The following is a 17304-nucleotide window of genomic DNA, read 5'->3' as shown; positions in this document are numbered from 1 at the left end:
ATTTGTGTGTCAAGCTTGGTTATCTCTCTTGCTCATTTTTATCTTTGTTTTACTTTGAGCAATTTAATTCATTAGAGCTTGAATTGTATCTTGTCACCCTAGGTTGCAAACCTTTTAGAGATAGTAGTAGCATGACATAGGACTCTCTTGTGTTACTAATTAAATTTTCTCTAGTGTTGTGAGTTTTAGTTTTAAACCGCCTATTCACCCCCCCTCTAGTCGGTGTTCTTGATCCTACAAGTGGTACCAGAGCTAAGTACTCCATTAATTGCGGATTTAACCATCTTGGAGTAGAACAATGACTAGTGATAATGGAATTCATGTTGGGAAGCCACCGTTCTTTGATGGGAATAATTATGATTATTGGAAGACTAGAATGTCGGCTCATATCAAAGCCATGAGTAGAAAGCTATGGAGAGTGGTAAATGATGGATATGTCATTTTGGACTCAAAAAATTTGACACCCCTAGAAGAAGAAAATGAGATACTAAATGATCAAGGGGTCAATGTGCTCTTTAGTGCCCTTGGTGTGACCGAATTTAATAGAGTCAAGAGTCTCACAAATGCACATGACATATGGGAAAAGCTCATGGAAATTCATGAGGGCACATCAAGTGTGAAGGAGGCCAAGTTATATTTGCTTAAGGGCAATTTTAGTGAATTTACCATGAAGAAGGATGAGAGTATAGCCGAGATGTTCAACCGGCTAAATGACATTGTGAATGACCTCAAGGGACTTGGATTTGAGGTACCGGATGCGGATTTCAACCACAAATTTCTTAGATGTCTTCCGGAAAGATATGACACAATTGTGACCTTGCTTGTAAGGTCAAATGTGAAGACCGCAACTCCCACACAAATATTGGGAGAAGTTCTCACCCATGACATGTTCAAGAAATCTCAAGATGAAGCTCATGGGGGAGAAATTGATATGAAAAAGAAAAGTGTGGCATTCAAAGCTCAAGATAGCAAAAAGGAAGAAGAAAGTGAGTGTCAAGAAGAAGAATCGGATGAAGAGATGGCTCTCTTTGTCAAGAGATTCAATAGAATGATGAACAAGAAGAACTTTGGCAAGAAAGGTCAATCATCAAGAAAAAATCCTTTTGTGGACAAGACATGCTTCCAATGTGGTGAAATGGGTCATATTAGTGTCAATTGTCCAAACAAGAAAAATGACAAGAAGGACAAGAAAAATGATGAAAAGAAGAAGAAGAAGTTCATCAAGAAGAAGAAGAATGGTCAAGCTTATTTTGTTGAGTGGGATTCCGATGCAAGCTCCGATGATGATGATGATGATGATGACAAGCGATCCAAGGGAGTTGCCGGGATCGCCATCAAGGAGGCTCCATCACTCTTCTCCACACCATATTGTCTTATGGCAAAGGGTGGTGCAAAGGTACAACAAGATAATGAACTTGATGAACTTTCATATGATGATCTTGTTGAAATGCTAAATGATGCCGATGAATTCATGACTAAAGAAAAGGCCAAGTTAAAGGAATTGAAGTTGAAGTTTACTTCTCTTCAAGATTCCTATGAGGAGCTAAAGACTTCACATGAGAATCTCAAAGAAACTCATGAGAAGCTTGAGGAAGCTCACAATGCCCTACTTAATCATGAAAGAAAAGTAACATTGAGCATTGGTGTGAGTTGTGACTTAATTGATGATAAACCTTGCGATTCTAGTTCAACTAGTTCCTCTTGCACCAAAATTGATGACTCATCTTGCAATGAATCTCTTATTATGGAAAATGATTTGTTAAAGAAAGAGGTTACTTGCTTGACTAATGATTTGAGAAAGTGCTATGATAGTAGAGCCATGTTTAATCATTGTTGGGCAAGTCAAAAGTTCACTTTGAACAAGCAAGGGGTTGGATATATTTCTAAGAAAGGGAAGAAGGCTTTTGTGCACACCAAAACCACTTTTGTGAAGAGTAGTGGTAAGTCATATTGTGAAAAATGCAAGAAGGTTGGTCATGTTGAGAAGAATTGCACCAACATGAAAGTCATATCCTTTGATTCTAGTTACACTCTTATGAGAAATTCAAATGGCAATGTTAGTGCAAAATTTGTTGGAATACCTATAGATGGTGCTAAAAAGAATGCCATTTGGGTGCCAAAAGTCTTGGTCACTAACGTTCAAGGACCCAAGAAAGTTTGGGTACCTAAAAGAGTTGTCTCTTTGTTGTAGGTAAATTACAAGTCCGGAGGAAGACATTGGGTGCTTGATAGTGGATGCACTCAACACATGACCGGAGATCCAATGATGTTCTCCTCTCTAAATGAGAATGTGGATGGCTATAGTGATATCATCTTTGGTGACAATAGCCGAGGCAAAGTCAAAGGTGTTGGTACGATTTCAATCTCAAGTGATCATTCTCTTTCAAATGTTTTATTGGTGGATTCTCTCAAGTTTAATCTCTTAGCGGTCACTCAACTTTGTGATTTTGGATATAAGTGTAGTTTTACTAAATATGATGTTGTAGTGACTAGCTTGGATGGACTAAATCACATCTTTACGGGGTTTAGATATGAGGATGTATATCTTGTGGATTTTGCTACTAAAGAGGCAAACTTGTCTACATGTTTGTTCACTCAATCATCTTTGGGTTGGTTATGGCATAGAAGACTTGGTCATGTTGGCATGAAACAACTCAACCGTCTCATAAAGCATGATTTAGTAGTTGGCTTGAAGAATGTAAAGTTTGAGAAAGATAAATTATGTAGTGCATGTCAAGCCGGAAAGCAAGTTGCAAATGGTCATCCCTCTAAGAGTGTCATGTCAACCGAAAGACCATTGGAATTATTGCATATTGATTTATTTGGTCCTACAACATATAGAAGTATTGGTGGAAATTGCTATTGTCTTGTTGTAGTGGATGATTACTCAAGGTATACTTGGGTTTTCTTTCTTCATGACAAAGCCGATACTTATGATATATTCAAGAAATTCTTGACAAGGGCCGAAAATGAATTTGAACTCAAGGTGAAGAAAGTGAGGAGTGATAACGGAAGTGAATTTAAAAATACAAGAGTTGAATAATGGTGTGATGAGAAAGGAATCAAACATGAATTTTCAACCAAATATACTCCGGAACAAAATGGTCTTGTTGAGCGGAAAAATAGAACCTTGATTGATATGGCAAGATCAATGCTCTCCGAATACAATGTTTCTGATAGTTTTTGGGCCGAAGCTATCAACACGGCATGTCATGCATCTAATAGATTGTATTGCCATAGATTCCATAACAAGACCCCATATGAGTTGCTCATTGGAAGGAAACCAAATATATCATATTTTAGAGTATTTGGTTGCAAATGCTATATTCTCAAGAAGGGAACTCGGTTATCAAAGTTCCAAAGCAAATGTGATGAGGGTTTTCTTCTCGGGTATTCATCTTGTAGCAAGGCTTATCGGGTCTACAATAAAACGCATGGCATTGTTGAAGAAGCATATGATGTTGAATTTGATGAAACAAATGGGTCTCATAGTGAACAAGAAAATCTTGATGATGTGAGAAGTGATGGCTTAAGAAATGCTATGAAAAATATGTCAATTGGTGATGTTAGACCAAGAGAAGAAGATGAAGGTGATGATGGCCATTCTATCTCTATTAGAGTTAATTCTTCAACTTCTATCTCAAATGATCAAGCACAACAAGTTGTACAAGATTCTAGCAATGATGATCCTCAAGTACAAGATCAAGTTGGTTCTTCAAGTGCAACTTCCCCATCAATTCAAGAACCCGTTGTTCCTCAAAGGACTCATCATATTCTTGCAAAGGATCACCCCGTGGATCAAATCATGGGTGATATTAGTAAGGGTGTCCAAACTCGATCTCGCATCGCTTCATTTTGTGAACATTATTCCTTTGTATCTTTTCTTGAATCTAACCGTGTAGATGATGCATTGAGAGATCCGGATTGGGTGAATGCTATGCATGAAGAATTAAACAATTTCACCCGGAATCAAGTTTGGGATTTAGTTGAGAGGCCTAGAAATTATAATGTCATTGGCACTAAATAGGTTTTTAGAAACAAACAAAATGAAGATGGATTGGTTGTGAGAAACAAGGCAAGATTGGTGGCTCAAGGCTTCACTCAAGTCGAAGGTTTGGATTTCGGTGAAACTTTTACCCCCGTTGCTAGACTAGAAGCTATTAGAATCTTATTAGCTTATGCTTGCTCTCACAACATAAAACTTTTTCAAATGGATGTGAAAAGTGCTTTCTTAAATGGCAAAATTAGTGAACTTGTTTTTGTTGAGCAACCTCCCGGTTTTGAAGATCCCAAGAAACCAAATCATGTATATAAGCTCTCTAAAGCTCTTTATGGTTTGAAGCAAGCTCCACGAGCTTGGTATGAAAGATTGAGAGATTTTCTTATTTCTAAGGGATTCAAAATTGGTAAGGTTGACACTACCTTGTTCACTAAAACCATTGGTAAGGATTTGTTTGTTTGTCAAATTTATGTTGATGATATTATCTTTGGCTCAACTAACCCAAGTTTTTGTGAGGAATTTGGTGAAATGATGTCTAGGGAATTTGAAATGTCCATGATCGGTGAATTGAGTTTCTTTCTTGGACTTCAAATCAAGCAACTCAAGGAAGGCACCTTTGTGTGTCAATCAAAATATATAAAGGATATCTTGAAGAAATTTGGTATGAAAAATGCGAAACCAATCAAGACTCCTATGGCTACCAATGGGCATCTCGACCTAGATGAGGGAGGTAACCCGGTTGACCAAAAGCTTTACCGCTCTATGATTGGTAGCTTGCTTTATTTGACCGCATCTAGGCCCGATATCATGTTTAGTGTTTGCATGTGTGCACGATTTCAAGCCGCACCTAGAGAATGTCATTTGACCGCCGTCAAAAGGATTTTGAGATACTTGAAATATACTCCTAATATTGGTTTATGGTATCCTAAGGGCGCTCACTTTGATTTGGTTGGATTCTCGGATTCTGTGACGCCCTGAAAATTCACTTAATAAAATCATGCGCTAGAGTAATTCGTAAAAACGGTTCGACGTCAAAACCCTAACCCTAACCGGAGTGCTGTTCCATCGTCCGCCCACGCGCGACCGTCCGCCGTGATCAACGCAGACGCGACTCCCTTTCTTTCTCTCCTCGCGCGAATGCCGCGCGCGTGGTCGACCGGCCGCGACCGCTGCCGCAAATTGCGCCGGCGCTCCTTGTGCCGCGCGCGAATCCCCACGCGCGCGTGGCCGACCGGCCGCGGTCGCCGCCGCGACCGGCGCCGACACGCCCTTCCCCCTCTCTCTCCTTTCTCTTCCTCCCATTTCTTCCTTTTCTCTTCTTCCAATCTCTCTCTCTTTTCTTTCTTCCCTTTTCCCTTTTCCCTTTCTTTTTCCTTTCTTCTTCCCTTCCCTCTTCTCTCTTTCCCCTGCCTCTGCTCCCGAGCGCCCGAGCGCTGCTGTGCGCTGGCCCCGCCCGGCCGTGCCGCACGCGCGCACGCGCCGCGTAGCTGCGCGCCACACCGCACGCACGCCACCCGCCCCTGTGCGCGCACGCCGCCGTACACGGCCGCGCCGCCGGACCGCGCGCGCACGCGCTCCACGCGCACGCGCACTCGCGCACGCCACCGCCGCTGGCGCCCCGGCCTCGCCGCGCCCCGCCGCTGTGCCGCTGCCGCGCCCCGCCTTGCCGCCCGCGCCGCCCCCTGTGCTGCGCAGTGCCAGCCCGGCCCCCCCACGTGCACGCCCGGCCTCGCCGCACCCCCGCCGCAAGCCACGGGCGCCATTAATGGCCGCCCGTGGAGCCACCCGCCGGCCGCCGCCTCCCCCTACCGCCGGCCGCCTATAAATAGGCCTGGCCGCACCCCGGCACCCCCCACAACCTGCCCCGCCACCTGGCCCCTCGCCTCCACCGCCCTAGCGCCGCCACGCCGAGCTCCAGTACCCGCCGCCGCAGCCGCCGTCGCCCCGCCTCCGCGCGCTGCCCCGGCCCGAGGTGAGGCCGGGAACGAGTTCCCCGTGGTCCCCTCCCTCTTTTCCCCCTCCCACCCGAGCCGCCCGGGCCCTAGGTGGCCGGATTTGGCCGCCGGCGCTTCCCCCCCCACTCTCCTCTGTTTCCTGTGAGGGGAGGAAGAAGAAGGAGGCCCTTTTGCGAAAAACCCCCTGGCCTCCCCTGTTTGTTCCAAAGAAACCCCTTTATCCATTCTCTTTTGCAAAAATAGCCCTACCCTTTCCGTTAATTCAAATCAAACCCCTCGGAACATAAACCTAAACATAATCGACACCTTTTAGCATGCTTAGGGTATTTCTAGGATTTACAAATAGGTCCGCACTCTTTCCGGATATTTACGAACAAGCCCTCGAACCCCCCGTTTGAGCCCTGAAACCACCTTTAGCGCGTCATTTTATGTGCGAAACGACCTCCGATTGACCCGAAACTTTACCACGCCCTTCCTAGTATAGTTTTGGCCATGCCATCAAGAAACCACCCAGAGATATTGCCCCTAACTCCGTAACTAAATTATTTCCGATTCAAGCCTATCGGTAAAAGCTTTTAGTTCTTTCGCTTGATTGTGTGTCTGTTTGTTTGCGTCGTAGGACACGGAGTGAACGACGAGGTTCCCGACCGCGACCAAGCAACTGAGGACCAGTACTGCGACCCCGAACCCGAAGGACAGTGCTTCGATCAGGACTTCCCGCAAGGGTTTGACGATGGCAAGTTCAATTCCGCCCTTTGATGCATGTTTCTGTCCTAGTTTTTATAAAACACAACCCAGTGACCTGTTTTATAAAATTGCATGGTTTTGCGTGCTGAAAACATGGTAGGATAGCCACCCTTGTTTGAGATAACCCTACCTTGACCACCTGATTTTATAAAGAAAATGTGTGTGTGTGGGAAGGGATACAATGTGGTTTTGAAAGACGAGTTAGACGGGATGGATGGCATTTCTGTGTGAATTGCCGTTGGTGTGCTCGTACCTGTGTGGTTGAGCGAGGAAGGGAGATATCCATCCTGTCACCCCTAAGGACCGAGTTGATGTGACATCTCACCTAGCTTTTTGTCGTGCGAACCACTTGACCGTTGTATGGGCAACGGCTTAGCTTAAATCCCACTAGTTAGCTTGATAGCCATCAGGAGAGCTGAGAGCAACGGGTGATCAAGGAGACGGGATAAGCTCTGTGTGACTTATGCCCCGGTTAAACCTCGGAGATAGGTCGAATGACCCCTTGATGGATCCCGTGATGGCTAGTCAGGTCTAGCTAAGGTGGGTAATGGCTTTGATGGGATCTGCACCGGCACTAAGGTGTTCGTGCTGTGGTACCCCACCTGTGGGTAAAGTTGCACACCTCTGCAGAGTTAAAATCTATTCGAATAGCCGTGCCCACGGTATTGGGCAGGTTACGGTGTGGTCACATAACTAGTGTTTATCTCTGGGAATGGATGGGCTGGTGTGAGTTGTTTGGAAAGTGTCCGGCAGTTGTGCCGTGTGCTACGGCGGACGGGGAGTCCGGTAGCAGTTTAAAACGTGGATCCTGTGTGGATCAACATTGTGTGTTTTTGGTGCCAGAAAACTCGTTTTGGAAATCATTTTTAAACGAACCCTTGCATACAGTTGAGTTTTTCACAAATGAACCATAACCTATCCTTGGATTGTCCTGTGCATATGATTACTGTTATACCCCCCTCCGTGGGTGTGATTGGACTTGCTGAGTACGTTTGTACTCACCCCTCTCTTACTTTTACAGTGGAAGACCCAGACTACATCCCCGAAGACAACGAGTAGGGTTTCGTCCTGCACCCAGTCTTGCCTGTGGGTGAGGTCACCGTTGGAGCTCCGCATGGCGCAAGACTCTGATGATCCCTTGTTCGTAGCTAGTGTAGTTGTGTGGGTTCTGGTTGTAATCCTCGCGATAGTGGCGCTTCACTGCCCATTACCGCGTAGAGTTGTACGGTGATGTACCATCTGATGTAATAAAAGTGTTATCAGCCTCCTGGGACTGATAAAGTGACACTTTTAAGTCTCCCCTGATGGGGGGACGCTTCAGGTGGTATCAGAGCCGTAGGCTGGCCGTAGGATGTGACCCTAGGAGCGAAACCCCTTTTTAAGCCCTAGGATTTGAGCTGGCTTAGCTCTTTTCTCACACAAACACTCACCACTGGTTTTTACCCTGTTCCAGATGGCTGACAATGGATGGGTCAACGGAGTCTGCTACGCAGAGCCTGGCCTTCCTAAGTTATTGTTGCTCAGCCTGGAACGCGTTGGGGTTATGGAAACACCGGAGTACGCCTACCGAGAATACATCTCCGGTGGCACCCTTCGGTGCGACACGATGATTTTTGTGGAGAGAAGCACCCGCTATCCTGATGTGGACCCTTGGTTCATCTCCACCACTGGCTTCCGCTTCCCCGACACCTATCGAAAGGCCGCTCGTAAAGCCTTGCGACGACTGCGTGTACTCTACAAGCACCACCTTCAGCGGACCCCTATGGGATTTTTCCCACCCGCTGAAAGAAGAGGGCGCACTTGGATTGCCCGAATGAGGGGACTTGGACGAGAAGAAGAAGACCTGGAAGACACGGTTTCCCACCTGTCCATCTACCTCACTGGCTTAGATGCACTCTGCAACGAGCAGGCGGCACAACTGAAGAAATTAATCCATGGAGTTGAAAAGATAACCCAGGAACTGGAGGAACAACGGACAAGAGCTGCAACCGCCGAGTATTCCTTAGCCGCCCTCCAAGCCCAGATGCAAGAATACGAGACCCGCAACGGGATAGGTGGATGGATCGAAGAAGAAGAAGAAGAACCCATGGAGACCCATTGGGACAAGGGTACTCAGACCGAAAATGAGATGGATCGGTTCCTTCCAATAAAGAAGCGCTCCATCAGGACTGAGGAAGAATCCCCATGATAGGATTAGCACCCCTAGCAAAAACCCTACCCTAATGACCACGTATCCATGAAAACTGTACCACCCTTGTTGTAATAATAAATATCATCTACTCGCTTTTGCACCTGTACCATGTTGTTTACCCTACTTCTGTTTCAGATGGCTGAGGAAGGATGGACCCAGGGCGATTGCCAAGCTGCACCTGGATTCCCCAGCCTCTTGATCAACACCCTGGAGGACCTTGGCGTTACGGAGCGCCCAAGGTACTACAGCCGAGAGTACGAGCACCATGGTACCCTCCGCTGCAGGGTGATCCTGGTCATCGCCAGGAGCAACCGCTACTCCGACATCCAGCCCTGGCGCGCGACCGCCACAGGGTTTAGACACCAAGACACCTACCCCTTAGCCATCAGAAAAGCACTCCGTTACTTGTGCCGGATTTTTGAAGAACACCTCGCCCCTACACCAGCGAAGTTCTTCCCGCCGGCCATCAGAACCCCAGTCTGGGAAGCACGCATGAGAAACCTGGAGCGACGACGCCACGAAGAAGGCCCCCTGTACCAAGTAGCGACTTACCTAGCCGCCCTGGACCAACTCTTTGACGAGCAAGCCAACCTTCTGAGGGAGCAGACTCACCGAGCCGAGCAAGCAGAGCTCGCGGTGAGGATACAGCAAATCCGAGCCGCCCATGCCGAGGCGAGAGCCGCAGCCGCAGTCAGTAGCGAAGCTGTCGCCCAAGAAAGCCTCAGGCAGGCCCGAGACCGGCGTATGCAAGATTGGACCCAAAGTGGAACACCAGTCCCGGCGATAGGGGAAGACCACGTCTTACTCGGGACGCCCGTCATAGGGTGGGGATCACTCTTCGGGAGCGCACGAGCCCCACCCGAGAACCCTGAAAGCTCCGCTGCCGCCGACGAAGGGGATGCTGCGATACAACCCCTGACCGATGGGAACCCAGAAGACGGCAAACGAGAACCTCTCACCCTGTCCGCCCCGGAAGAAGACACACCATGCAAGTAGAATGGTCGACGCCATCCCAGTGATGCCCCCGCCTTTCTGTTTAAGACGTGCCCTTTTGCAAGACCCTGGCCATGTAGCACGAGACTTAGTCGTACCCCTAAAGTTGTACCCTCCCTGCTTAATAAAATAGTTGGTGCTTGTTGCTTGTGATGTCATGTGCTGATGAGTTGTGTGCTGCTTAATTATATAGATATCGGCAGAAGGTAGATTCTGCCCTATATATATATACGAATTAAACAACTTAAACATCACATAACCGTAACCCCAATTTACCCAATCAACAGGTGACTCCCCGGAACATCGCGAGGGCCTCCCGCGGCCGGAACCCCGTAGCCGCTAGTGTCGGAGCACATCCCGTTGAACAAGATCTTCCCCAAGGGGAACAAGAAGTAAGCCAGAACCGAGGTGGAAGTCAAGAAGGGGAACAACTACCACCACCCCCACCCCTCGGAGACCTGGCGCAGATCATCCATAACCAAACTCTCATTCTGGAGACACTGGCGAATGCCCTCATTAACCGGCAGCCACGAGGGCAGAATATGAACGACAAGCTGACGGCCTTCCTGAGGACCAAGCCACCTACCTTCGCCGGATCCTGCAACCCGTTGGATGCTGACGACTGGTTGCGAGTAATTCAGAGGAAGCTCGAACCATTCGAATGCCAGGACCGGGATAAAGTCCTACTGGCAGCCCACCAGCTCACCGGAACGGCATTATCCTGGTGGGAAAACTATTGTGCTGCAGCCGAAGATGCCTCCACCATTACCTGGGGAGAATTTGTAAGGGAGTTCCGCCGATACCACATTCCTTCAGCCACTATGAAGCGCAAGGCGGACGAATTCCGCGCACTTCAACAGGGGAGTATGACGGTGGAAGAATATACCCACCGGTTCATAGAATTGTCCCGATATGCGCCGGAAGAGGTGAACGACGATGATAAAAAGCAAGACATGTTCAAGAAGGGGTTAAGCCCAGAGCTCCGGACCTTGCTTACTCCCCAGATCTATTCGGACTTCAACACCCTAATGAACAAGGCCATCCTCACGGAAAGGGCCAAGGCCGAAGAAAGAAAGGACAACAAACGCAAGTTCTTGGAAAGTAAGGCTCGCCAACAAGACCGTTTCCAGAAGCCGAGAAATTCCAGCTATACTGCACCAGGAACTCAGGCCCCAATGCAGTATAGAACCCAGTCCCAGGTGACAGGATCACAGGCCCCGCCTAGAAGCCAGAATACCTCGAGGGCCCCGCAAAGCAATGCAAGTCAGGCCACCCCCGACAACAACAATGTTAGAGCTTGTTTCAACTGCCGAGAGACAGGGCATTTCATCGCCAATTGCCCCTACGCCAAGAATAAGCCGGCAACGTCGACCTTCTCCAACACAGTGAACGGGCCCAGACCAGCCCTGACCGGTGCCAACCGGGTGCCCGTCCGCAACAACGACAACAGCCAGCAGGTGAAGCAGCAATCATTTGGACGAGCCCGCGTCAATCACATCGACGCGCAGGAGGCTCAAGAAGCTCAGGGCGTAGTGCTCGGTGAGTACTTAGTCAACTCAGCTCTGGCGACAGTATTATTTGATTCTGGAGCATCGCACTCGTTTATATCCTCAAGCTATGTGGAGAAGCACAAAATACCTACAGTACTACTAAAAACACCCCTATTAACCCGGACGCCTGGAGGCGACATCCATTGCCAATTAGGTTGTTCACGGGTAAGGATCAATTTAAGTGGGGTAGATTTTCTAGCAGATTTGGTAGTACTTAAGCCTGGGGGAATAGACGTGATCCTTGGGATGGATTGGTTAAGCCGACATAATGGTCTCATAAGCTGCACCGACAAAGTGGTACACCTAACAAACCACGAAGGAGTACAAGTGATCTGCCGAACCCGAGATAGTAAGGTTGATCCAATGGTATTTAGCATGGAAGCCAAGCCTTTAGAAGGAGTTCCGGTAGTAAGCGAATACCCAGATGTATTCCCCGAAGAACTTCCTGGCATGCCGCCAGAAAGAGATATAGAGTTCGTCATAGACCTCATCCCCGGAACATCCCCTATAGCCAAGAGACCCTATAGGATGGCGGCCTCGGAATTGACGGAATTAAAGAAGCAACTAGAAGAACTACAACGGATTGGCTTTATCAGACCAAGCTCGTCGCCATGGGGAGCCCCAGTGCTGTTTGTCAAAAAGAAAGATGGGAGTATGAGGATGTGTGTAGATTACCGGGCACTGAATGAAGTTACCATTAAGAATAAGTACCCCCTCCCTAGGATTGATGACCTTTTCGATCAGCTAAAAGGAGCTAAGTACTTTTCCAAGATCGATCTAAGGTCAGGGTACTTCCAGCTCAAGATTAGAGAAAGTGACATCCCCAAAACAGCTTTTGTCACCCGCTACGGGCAGTTTGAGTTCACCGTAATGTCCTTCGGACTAACCAATGCCCCTGCCTACTTTATGAACCTCATGAACAAAGTGTTTATGGACGAGCTGGATAAGTTTGTCGTAGTCTTTATCGACGACATACTTATCTACTCTAAGAGTATTCAGGAACATGAGCAACATTTGCGGGTAGTATTGGAAAAGCTGAGGGCACATAGGTTATATGCCAAGTTCAGCAAGTGCGAATTCTGGCTGGAGAGAGTAGCTTTTCTTGGTCACATTCTGACGGCGGAAGGCGTAGCAGTGGACCCAGAGAAGGTCGAAGCCGTTTCCAATTGGCAGCGACCAACTAACGTCAGTGAAATCAGGAGCTTCCTTGGGTTAGCTGGGTACTATCGGAGATTTATTGAGGGATTCTCTAAGATAGCCCGACCCATGACGGAGCTTCTTAAGAAAGAGAAGAAGTTCGCTTGGACGGAATCCTGCGAGAGAAGTTTTCAAGAACTGAAGCAAAGGTTGACAACCGCCCCAGTGCTGACCCTACCGGACATCCATCGGGACTTTGTCATTTATTGTGACGCATCCCGACAAGGGTTAGGGTGCGTGCTGATGCAGGACGGGAAAGTTGTTGCATATGCTTCCCGCCAACTCCGGACCCATGAGCAGAACTATCCGACCCATGATTTGGAACTTGCAGCCGTGGTGCATGCCCTTAAGATTTGGAGACATTACTTGATTGGAAATAAGTGTGAGATTTACACCGACCATAAGAGTTTAAAATATATCTTCACCCAACCGGATTTGAACCTAAGGCAGAGGAGATGGTTGGAGTTGGTTAAGGACTACAATTTAGAGATCCATTACCACCCTGGAAAGGCAAATGTTGTAGCCGACGCCTTAAGCCGGAAACCCTATGGACCCATGAATGACCATCTGCGAGAGGAAATGGCACGATTAAATGTGCACATTATACCTCGAGGTCCCAGCCAAGTGCTAAACGTCCAATCAGCATTAGGAGATAAGATTAGAGAAGCCCAAAGCTCGGATCAGGAGTTAGTAAAAATTCGCAAACAAACTGGAGAAAACAAAGCACCGGGCTTCAGAGTGGACGATAAGGGAACATTATGGTACGAGGACAGGATTTGTGTACCCCAGAATGGAAGTTTCCGGCAATTGATCATGGACGAAGCCCATAACTCGGCCTACTCTATCCACCCGGGATCCACCAAAATGTATATGGACATAAAGCAAAAATATTGGTGGAACGGAATGAAGGCGGATATTGCAAGATTCGTGGCCCATTGTGACACTTGCCAAAGGATCAAGGCCGAGCATCAGAAACCGGCGGGATTATTGCAACCCTTGCCTATTCCGGTGTGGAAGTGGGATGAGATAGGAATGGACTTTGTAGTGGGACTACCCCGGACACAGAAGGGACACGATTCCATATGGGTAATTGTGGATCGACTCACTAAATCGGCACATTTCATACCCGTAAGGACCACTTATGGCGGAGAAAAACTGGCAAAACTTTACGTGGAAAATGTAGTGAAGTTACATGGAGTGCCCAGCAGAATCGTCTCGGATAGAGGGACCCAATTTACATCTAGGTTTTGGAAAAGCCTACATAAAGCCATGGGCACTAAGTTAGATTTTAGCTCCGCATACCACCCACAGACGGATGGTCAAACCGAAAGGGTGAATCAGATTGTGGAAGATATGCTGAGAGCATGCGTCCTGACCTATGGACAGGATTGGGAGCAGAGTCTGCCTTATGCAGAATTTTCATACAATAATAGCTACCAAGCCAGTTTGGGCATGTCACCATTCGAAGCTCTCTATGGAAGAAAGTGCAAAACTCCCTTGATGTGGTCGGAAGTTGGAGAACGTACCCTAGTTGGACCCGCACTCATAAAAGAGGCAGAGGAAAAAGTAGCGGAAATCCGCGAGAAGTTGAAGGCGGCTCAATCCCGACAAAAGAGCTACGCAGATAAGAGAAGGCGAGAAATAAGTTTTAATCCGGGAGAATTTGTCTATCTCAAAGTTTCACCCATTCGAGGGACACGAAGGTTTCAGGTACAAGGAAAATTAGCCCCTCGATATATTGGGCCATATCGAGTTCTGAAGAAAGTCGGGGCAGTAGCGTACCAACTGGAGTTACCAGAAGAAATGTCGGATATACACCCAGTATTTCATGTCTCGCAATTAAGAAGGTGTTTGAGAGTACCCGAGGGAGAACACGTGCCGGTGGAAACAATAGACCTACAACCGGATCTGCGGTACCAGGAAGTACCGGTCAAAATCCTGGACACTGTCACTAGGAGGACACGAAACTCCGAAGTACGGATATGCAGAGTTCAATGGGGCAGACACGGAGAAGAGGAAGCCACCTGGGAACGCGAGGAGGCTCTAAAGAAAGAATTTCCCCATCTGTTTAGAAGCCAGCCGAATCTCGAGGACGAGATTCATTTAAGTGGGGTAGGTTTGTGACGCCCTGAAAATTCACTTAATAAAATCATGCGCTAGAGTAATTCGTAAAAACGGTTCGACGTCAAAACCCTAACCCTAACCGGAGTGCTGTTCCATCGTCCGCCCACGCGCGACCGTCCGCCGTGATCAACGCAGACGCGACTCCCTTTCTTTCTCTCCTCGCGCGAATGCCGCGCGCGTGGTCGACCGGCCGCGACCGCTGCCGCAAATTGCGCCGGCGCTCCTTGTGCCGCGCGCGAATCCCCACGCGCGCGTGGCCGACCGGCCGCGGTCGCCGCCGCGACCGGCGCCGACACGCCCTTCCCCCTCTCTCTCCTTTCTCTTCCTCCCATTTCTTCCTTTTCTCTTCTTCCAATCTCTCTCTCTTTTCTTTCTTCCCTTTTCCCTTTTCCCTTTCTTTTTCCTTTCTTCTTCCCTTCCCTCTTCTCTCTTTCCCCTGCCTCTGCTCCCGAGCGCCCGAGCGCTGCTGTGCGCTGGCCCCGCCCGGCCGTGCCGCACGCGCGCACGCGCCGCGTAGCTGCGCGCCACACCGCACGCACGCCACCCGCCCCTGTGCGCGCACGCCGCCGTACACGGCCGCGCCGCCGGACCGCGCGCGCACGCGCTCCACGCGCACGCGCACTCGCGCACGCCACCGCCGCTGGCGCCCCGGCCTCGCCGCGCCCCCGCCGCTGTGCCGCTGCCGCGCCCCGCCTTGCCGCCCGCGCCGCCCCCTGTGCTGCGCAGTGCCAGCCCGGCCCCCCCACGTGCACGCCCGGCCTCGCCGCACCCCCGCCGCAAGCCACGGGCGCCATTAATGGCCGCCCGTGGAGCCACCCGCCGGCCGCCGCCTCCCCCTACCGCCGGCCGCCTATAAATAGGCCTGGCCGCACCCCGGCACCCCCCACAACCTGCCCCGCCACCTGGCCCCTCGCCTCCACCGCCCTAGCGCCGCCACGCCGAGCTCCAGTACCCGCCGCCGCAGCCGCCGTCGCCCCGCCTCCGCGCGCTGCCCCGGCCCGAGGTGAGGCCGGGAACGAGTTCCCCGTGGTCCCCTCCCTCTTTTCCCCCTCCCACCCGAGCCGCCCGGGCCCTAGGTGGCCGGATTTGGCCGCCGGCGCTTCCCCCCCCACTCTCCTCTGTTTCCTGTGAGGGGAGGAAGAAGAAGGAGGCCCTTTTGCGAAAAACCCCCTGGCCTCCCCTGTTTGTTCCAAAGAAACCCCTTTATCCATTCTCTTTTGCAAAAATAGCCCTACCCTTTCCGTTAATTCAAATCAAACCCCTCGGAACATAAACCTAAACATAATCGACACCTTTTAGCATGCTTAGGGTATTTCTAGGATTTACAAATAGGTCCGCACTCTTTCCGGATATTTACGAACAAGCCCTCGAACCCCCCGTTTGAGCCCTGAAACCACCTTTAGCGCGTCATTTTATGTGCGAAACGACCTCCGATTGACCCGAAACTTTACCACGCCCTTCCTAGTATAGTTTTGGCCATGCCATCAAGAAACCACCCAGAGATATTGCCCCTAACTCCGTAACTAAATTATTTCCGATTCAAGCCTATCGGTAAAAGCTTTTAGTTCTTTCGCTTGATTGTGTGTCTGTTTGTTTGCGTCGTAGGACACGGAGTGAACGACGAGGTTCCCGACCGCGACCAAGCAACTGAGGACCAGTACTGCGACCCCGAACCCGAAGGACAGTGCTTCGATCAGGACTTCCCGCAAGGGTTTGACGATGGCAAGTTCAATTCCGCCCTTTGATGCATGTTTCTGTCCTAGTTTTTATAAAACACAACCCAGTGACCTGTTTTATAAAATTGCATGGTTTTGCGTGCTGAAAACATGGTAGGATAGCCACCCTTGTTTGAGATAACCCTACCTTGACCACCTGATTTTATAAAGAAAATGTGTGTGTGTGGGAAGGGATACAATGTGGTTTTGAAAGACGAGTTAGACGGGATGGATGGCATTTCTGTGTGAATTGCCGTTGGTGTGCTCGTACCTGTGTGGTTGAGCGAGGAAGGGAGATATCCATCCTGTCACCCCTAAGGACCGAGTTGATGTGACATCTCACCTAGCTTTTTGTCGTGCGAACCACTTGACCGTTGTATGGGCAACGGCTTAGCTTAAATCCCACTAGTTAGCTTGATAGCCATCAGGAGAGCTGAGAGCAACGGGTGATCAAGGAGACGGGATAAGCTCTGTGTGACTTATGCCCCGGTTAAACCTCGGAGATAGGTCGAATGACCCCTTGATGGATCCCGTGATGGCTAGTCAGGTCTAGCTAAGGTGGGTAATGGCTTTGATGGGATCTGCACCGGCACTAAGGTGTTCGTGCTGTGGTACCCCACCTGTGGGTAAAGTTGCACACCTCTGCAGAGTTAAAATCTATTCGAATAGCCGTGCCCACGGTATTGGGCAGGTTACGGTGTGGTCACATAACTAGTGTTTATCTCTGGGAATGGATGGGCTGGTGTGAGTTGTTTGGAAAGTGTCCGGCAGTTGTGCCGTGTGCTACGGCGGACGGGGAGTCCGGTAGCAGTTTAAAACGTGGATCCTGTGT

At 49.3% G+C, this 17304-nt stretch overlaps 1 pseudogene; it reads left to right on the top strand.

Moving 5' to 3' along the window:
- Positions 1–2626: 2626 nt before the first annotated feature.
- The window catches only part of LOC112892891, a 28257-nt pseudogene continuing 13579 nt past the window's right edge, over positions 2627–17304 (top strand).

Source organism: Panicum hallii, chromosome 5 (assembly GCF_002211085.1).
Source record: "Panicum hallii strain FIL2 chromosome 5, PHallii_v3.1, whole genome shotgun sequence".
In the NCBI taxonomy this organism is placed as follows: domain Eukaryota; kingdom Viridiplantae; phylum Streptophyta; class Magnoliopsida; order Poales; family Poaceae; genus Panicum; species Panicum hallii.
The sequence above is the reverse complement of the archived record's forward strand: the minus strand, read 5'-3'. Positions and strand labels throughout refer to the sequence as shown.